Raw genomic sequence first — 6,281 nt, 5'->3', positions numbered from 1 at the left:
ATAGATGAGAATCCGTTTGAACACATTCAACACTTTAATGATCTTTGTGATATTTACAAAACCAAAAACGTCACCGATGATGCTTTTAAGTTAAGGGCATTCCCCTTCACACTTCAAGGAGACGCAAAAGCTTGGATGAGAAGTTTGTCATCCGATTCCATAAGGTCTTTCAAGAATTAACAAACGAGTTTATTAATCACTTCTTCCCACCATCAAAAGTTGAGCGATTAAGAATGGAGATTAATGGGTTCACCCAACGGGGTGATGAGAGTTTGTATGATGCATGGGTACGATTCAAGAAGCTACTAAGAGCTTGTCCACCGCATGGTTTGACGAAGAAGGAGTACATCAATACATTTTATCGGGGTTGTAATACTTTGATGAAGCAATATCTTGATTCTTCATCCGGTGGGGTATTTATGTACAAATCACCAAATGCGGCCGAAATTATGTTAGAAGACATCTCGGTCAACACATATAAATGGGCACCTTCACCGCGACATTTAACAAGGAAAAGTGTAGCACAAGTCGAGAGTGATAATGGACAAGTGACGCTTGCAAGTTTGAACAATCAATTTCAAACATTTGGGAAAGAGTTGAGAAAAGTCCAACAAATGGTAGTTGCAATGCAAGTGGGTTGTCAACGATGCGAGGGTCCACATCTCACGAAGAATTGTCCTCAAATTACTTAATGCAACAATATTGATCTAGATGATATTGCCATGAATTCGGATGCTCATGTGAACTATGTGAGTAATCAAAACTATCAACGGGGAGGAACATCGAACCAAGGCTACTACAATCCTAATCAAAAACAAGTGTCATTCAACAACCAAACCAATACACCACCCGGATTCACAAACCAATACCAAAACCAAAGTTATAACAACAATTATAACCAAAACCGAAACAACAACTTTCAATACCAAAACCAACAACCTTACAACAACCAACCTTATAACAACCAAGCCAATTCGAATTATCAAAACAACCAAGATTATAGTCAAACACAAAATAACCAAGGTTACAATCAACAACCTCAACAAAACTTCCAACAATCCCAACCTACAAAGAGCTTATAAGAGATCATGCAAAATTATATTAAGAAGGTAGAATCAACCGAAGCTTTCCTATTGAAAGAGAATGAGCTCTTGAAGCAACAAATTCGAAACCAATAAGCCTCATTCTAAAACCTTGAGAGTGCCATTGGAAGACTTTCAAATCAAGTTGCTGAAAGACCACAAGGAACCTTACCTTCAAATACTCAAGTTAACCCAATCAACAATTACAACAATAACCGTTAACCAAACCAAAATCAACAAAACAACAACACAAGAGTGATTCCTATCGAGGGCACCAACCAAAACCCTAATTACCCAAACCGAAAGGAAAAGGTCAACGCCATAACCACTCGAAGTGGTTTAACCACTAAAGGGATTGAAGATCCTCAACCTCAACCCTTTATCACCCATGAGCCACTACCAAGTTTTATTAAAGAGGAAATCGGGGTCAATAAGGAGAAGGGTAAAGAAAAGGTCAACTCAAATGAGGGTACTGGTAATGATGAATCGGGTAAGAAAAAGGGTGATGAATCTTCAAAGGTTACAAGGCCGGTGCCATATCCAAAGGCTTTAAAGAAGGACAAGTTAGCGGCTCAATACAAAAAGTTTCAAGAAATGATGAAAAACGTCTCGGTTAACTTGCCAATAACCAATGTGCTTAAAGGAATGTCAAACTACGGTCGGTTCATCAAGGAGCTAATATCTCAAAGGGGTAAATATCATGACGAAACTTCTTTCTTCATTGAAGAGGAATGCAACAAGATTCTTGCATCAAGGCCAAGGATTCCTAAGAAGTTAGGAGATCCGGGAAAATTTGTTTTCCCTTGTAAGTTTGGTGAATCAGAAGTGTTCAATGCACTAGCCGAATTGGGTGTAAGCATTAACCTAATGCCCCACTCACTTTAAGAGAGACTTGGTCTTGGACCTCTTAAGCCGACCTGAATTAGAATAAGATTGGCCAACCATTCGTTTGATACCGCTATTGGCATCACCGAGGACATCTTGGTTAGCATTGACTCCTTGGTGTTCCCGGTTGATTTTGTTATCATGGAAATGAAGGAAGACCTTCAAGTCCCCCTCATCTTAGGTAGACCATTTTTGGCGACCGTCGACACCATCATCTTAGTGCAACGCAACCAACTCAACATTGGAGTTGGTGAAGAGCGTGTGACCATCAATATCCGGGAAGCTATGAAGCAACCGAGTAACACCGACGATGATAAGTGATATGCTTTAGAACATATTGACATTTATGTGCATGATGAACTTGAAAAGCTTTTAAAGATTGATACTTCGGAATTTGACCAAACTTATGATAATGAGATTGTGGATTTAGAGGCCGACTTTAGGGAATTGATGAATGTTAATGTAGATGACTTTGAAAGTGAAAATGAGATCATTCGAGAAGAGTCATTTGAGTCCATCCCTCATGAAGATAGATTTCGAATCAAGTCTTCATGGGAGGAGCCTCCCACTCTTGAGCTTAAAGAGCTCCCCGAGCATCTTGAATATGCTTACCTTAAGGAAGAAAACCAACTTTCGGTGATTATTTCTTCAAAACTTACCCAAGACCAAAAGACCCGATTTGTTTCATTACTTAAGTCTCACCATATGGCCATAGCATGGATGACCACGGATATCCCGGGGATCAATCCATCATATTGCACTCACAAGATTCTCATGGAGGAGAACTATAAACCGGTTATCCAACGACAACGAAGACTTAACCCAAACATGAAAGAGGTTGTCAAAAAGGAAGTGATCAAACTATTGGACGCGGGCCTTATTTATCCAATATCCGACTCACCATGGGTGAGTCCCGTCCAAGTGGTACCCAAAAAGGGTGGGACCACGGTGATCTTAAACAACCAAAATGAGCTTGTCCCGACCCGAACTATCACGAGATGGCGTGTATGCATAGATTATAGGCGTCTAAATGATGCAACAAGGAAAGACCATTTCCCACTTTCTTACACCGATCAAATGATCGAACGTCTAGCGAGGAGAGAGTTCTATTGCTTTCTCGACAGGTTTTCGGCCTACTTCCAAATCCCGATAGACTCCGATGATCAAGAAAAGACGACCTTTACATGCCCGTATGGCACATTTGCCTATCAAAGAATGCCCTTCGGGTTATGCAATGCCCCGGGGACATTCCAAAGGTGCATGCTTGCTATCTTTTCCGATATGGTTGAAGATACTATGGAGGTTTTCATGGATGATTTTTCGGTTTTTGGTGATTCTTTCGATCATTGTCTTAAAAATCTTGATAAAATGTTAACTCTTTGTGAAAATGCAAATTTGGTTCTTAATTGGGAAAAAGGTCACTATATGGTCAAAGAGGGGGTGGTTTTGGGACACAAAATTTCTAAGGCGGGAATTGAGGTTGACAAAGCCAAAATTAGTGTGATAACAGAGTTACCTAAACCATCGGATGTGAAAGCAATCCAAAGTTTCCTTGGGCACGCGGGATTTTATCGCCGGTTCATAAAAAAAAATTCAAAAATCGCCCGCCCTATGACCAAATTGCTAGAAAAGGACCAACCTTTCTTGTTTGATGATGAATGCACTGAAGCATTCAATTTGTTGAAGGAAAAGTTTATTAACCCACTGATTCTTATTTCTCCCAATTGGGACAAAGACTTTGAATTGATGTGTGACGCGAGCGATTATGCTCTAGGTGCGGTTCTTGGTCAAAGAGTTGACCAACACTTTAGACCGATTTACTATGCTAGCAAAACCCTAAACGGGGCCCAATTGAACTACACCACTACCGAGAAGGAGCTTCTTGCAGTAGTATTTGCTTTTGATAAGTTTCAATCTTATCTTGTACTTTCAAAGATAATCGTCTACACGGATCACTCCGCATTGAAGTAACTTTTTCAAAAGCAAGATGCCAAGCATCGCTTAATTCATTGGGTACTACTTTTACAAGAGTTTGACATAGAGATTAGGGATAAAAAGGGAGCCGAGAATGTGGCGGTCGACCATTTGTCAAGGTTAGATAATCCGGGACTATAACCCTTAGATGAGTCCAAAATTCGGGACCATTCTGGGATGAGCATTTGATGAGAATTGACCTAGTTGATGAAGTCCCATGGTTCGCCGATTTTTCAAATTACTTAGCATCAAATATTTTAAGAAAAGACTTGTCTTACCAACAAAAGAAAAAGTTTTTTAATGATTTAAGGTATTACTTTTGGGATAACCCACACTTGTTTCGCATTGGGGCAGATCAAGTGATAAGGAGATGCATTTATGGGCAAGAATCTCAGGATATTTTAAGGGATTGTCATAGTGGGCCCACGGGGGTCACTTCGGTCCGAATGACACCGCGAAAAAGGTGTTCGATTTTGCGTTTTATTGGCCCACTATCTTCAAGGATGCACACGAATTAGTTAAGCATTGTGATTCATGCCAAAGGTCGGGATCCATCTCCAAGAGGGATGAGATGCCCCAAAATGGTATTCAAATATGTGAGGTTTTCGACGTATGGGGTTTAGATTTCATGGGACCATTTTCGAACTTAAATAAGTGTGTCTATATCCTAGTAGCGGTAGATTATGTCTCCAAATGGGCCGAGGCCAAAGCCTTACCAACCAACGATGCGAGAGTAGTTGTTAAGTTTTTAAAAGGGTTGTTTGCTAGGTTTGGTATGCCAAAAGCATTGATATCGGATCGAGGGACACATTTTGTTGATAGTCTTATGTAAAGAGTCATGGAAAAATATGGTGTAAACCATCGTTTTTCGACCCCTTACCATCCCCAAACTAGCGGTCAAGTCGAGAATACAAATCATGCTTTAAAGAGGACTTTAGAAAAGACAGTTAGTAATAACCCTAAGATTTGGTCGACTAAGTTAGATGAAGCATTATGGGCCTTTAGAACCGCTTACAAAACTCTATAGGCACCACACCGTTCCGTTTAGTGTATGGGAAAGCATGTCACATCCCGGTTGAACTTGAACACAGGGCATTTTTGGGCAATTAAGGAAGTTAACCTGGACCTAGAACGATCTAAGGAAAAATGGGTGACACAATTACACGAATTAGAGGAGCTTAGGTTAGAGGCATATGATAACTCTTTGGCATACAAAGAGAAAACTAAGCATTGGCACAATGCCTGACTCAAAGGTTCGAAAGAATTCCACCCAAACGATAAGGTCTTAGTCTTTAACTCCCGCTTTAAGTTCTCACCCGGTTAGTTGAAATCTAGATGAACGGGTCCATACATTGTTAATAAAGCCTATCCTACGGGTTACGTGGAGTTATATGGGAATGAGAACACTTTCAAGGTAAATGGTCATAGATTGAAGATTTATAGGGATGATATCAAGGCTATTGAGCTTGATGACATCAAACTCTACCCAAAATGACACCTTTGCGCTAAAACGGGTCAAGTGATAGACCCGTGATCAAAAACAATCACATTTGTGTACATTTGTGCATTTAGGATTGCATTTCATATAGACTTGTATGATATTATATTTTTATAGGTTGCATTTGCATGTAGTTGCATTTCATGCATTTAGGTAAATTGAAAAAACTGCAAAAATAGCTTTTGATTGAGTTGAAATGGATTTTGAAATTGCAAAAACTGCTTCAGGTACAAAAGCGGCGCTTTTGTCCCAAGAGCCACGCTTTTGGTCTTCCAAGAGCGGCGCTCCTACTTCAAGAGCGACGCTTTATCCTGTGATTTTGGATCAGAAATGAACAGTAGCCAGGAACGACGCTTTTCCTTTCAAAAGCGGCGCTTTTGTTTTCCAGGAGCGGCGCTCTTATCTGAAAATTGGCGCTCTTTCCTCATCAGGAACGGTGCACCTATATCAGGTACGACGCTCCTGGGCCGGGACTATCAAGTTTTTAATACGACTCAAACACTTCATTTTCTCTACCCACTTCATTTATTCTCCCATATTGCGACCAAAGCTCAGCTATTTTGACCCCTAGCACCAAATTGGCATCTTTTGTGAAGATTTCTTGCATTTTAATCATCATTCAACTTGAGTAAAGTAAGATTCATACTTCATTAACACGTATCTTCAATTATTTGCATGATTCTTACTATGTTCTTGTTTCTTCTTATTTCTAGATCTATAAGCAATTGATGATGATTATGCTAAATTGGTGATGAATCCTTGTTACTATCATGATTCTTAACATGTTTTTCATGCTTAATTTTGAAAATCTACACTTTGAATTTTTAGGGTTCATCCCAATT

At 39.8% G+C, this 6,281-nt stretch overlaps 1 non-coding gene across 1 annotated transcript; it reads right to left on the bottom strand.

The window, feature by feature from the left end:
- Positions 1-224: 224 nt before the first annotated feature.
- Positions 225-331, bottom strand: LOC139886911 (small nucleolar RNA R71). Its single transcript, XR_011772771.1, has one exon. It is a non-coding gene; the product is annotated as a small nucleolar RNA R71 (small nucleolar RNA).
- Positions 332-6,281: the final 5,950 nt, after the last annotated feature.

The sequence above is a fragment of the Rutidosis leptorrhynchoides genome, chromosome 1 (assembly GCF_046630445.1).
Source record: "Rutidosis leptorrhynchoides isolate AG116_Rl617_1_P2 chromosome 1, CSIRO_AGI_Rlap_v1, whole genome shotgun sequence".
In the NCBI taxonomy this organism is placed as follows: Eukaryota; Viridiplantae; Streptophyta; class Magnoliopsida; order Asterales; family Asteraceae; genus Rutidosis; species Rutidosis leptorrhynchoides.
The sequence above is the reverse complement of the archived record's forward strand: the minus strand, read 5'-3'. Positions and strand labels throughout refer to the sequence as shown.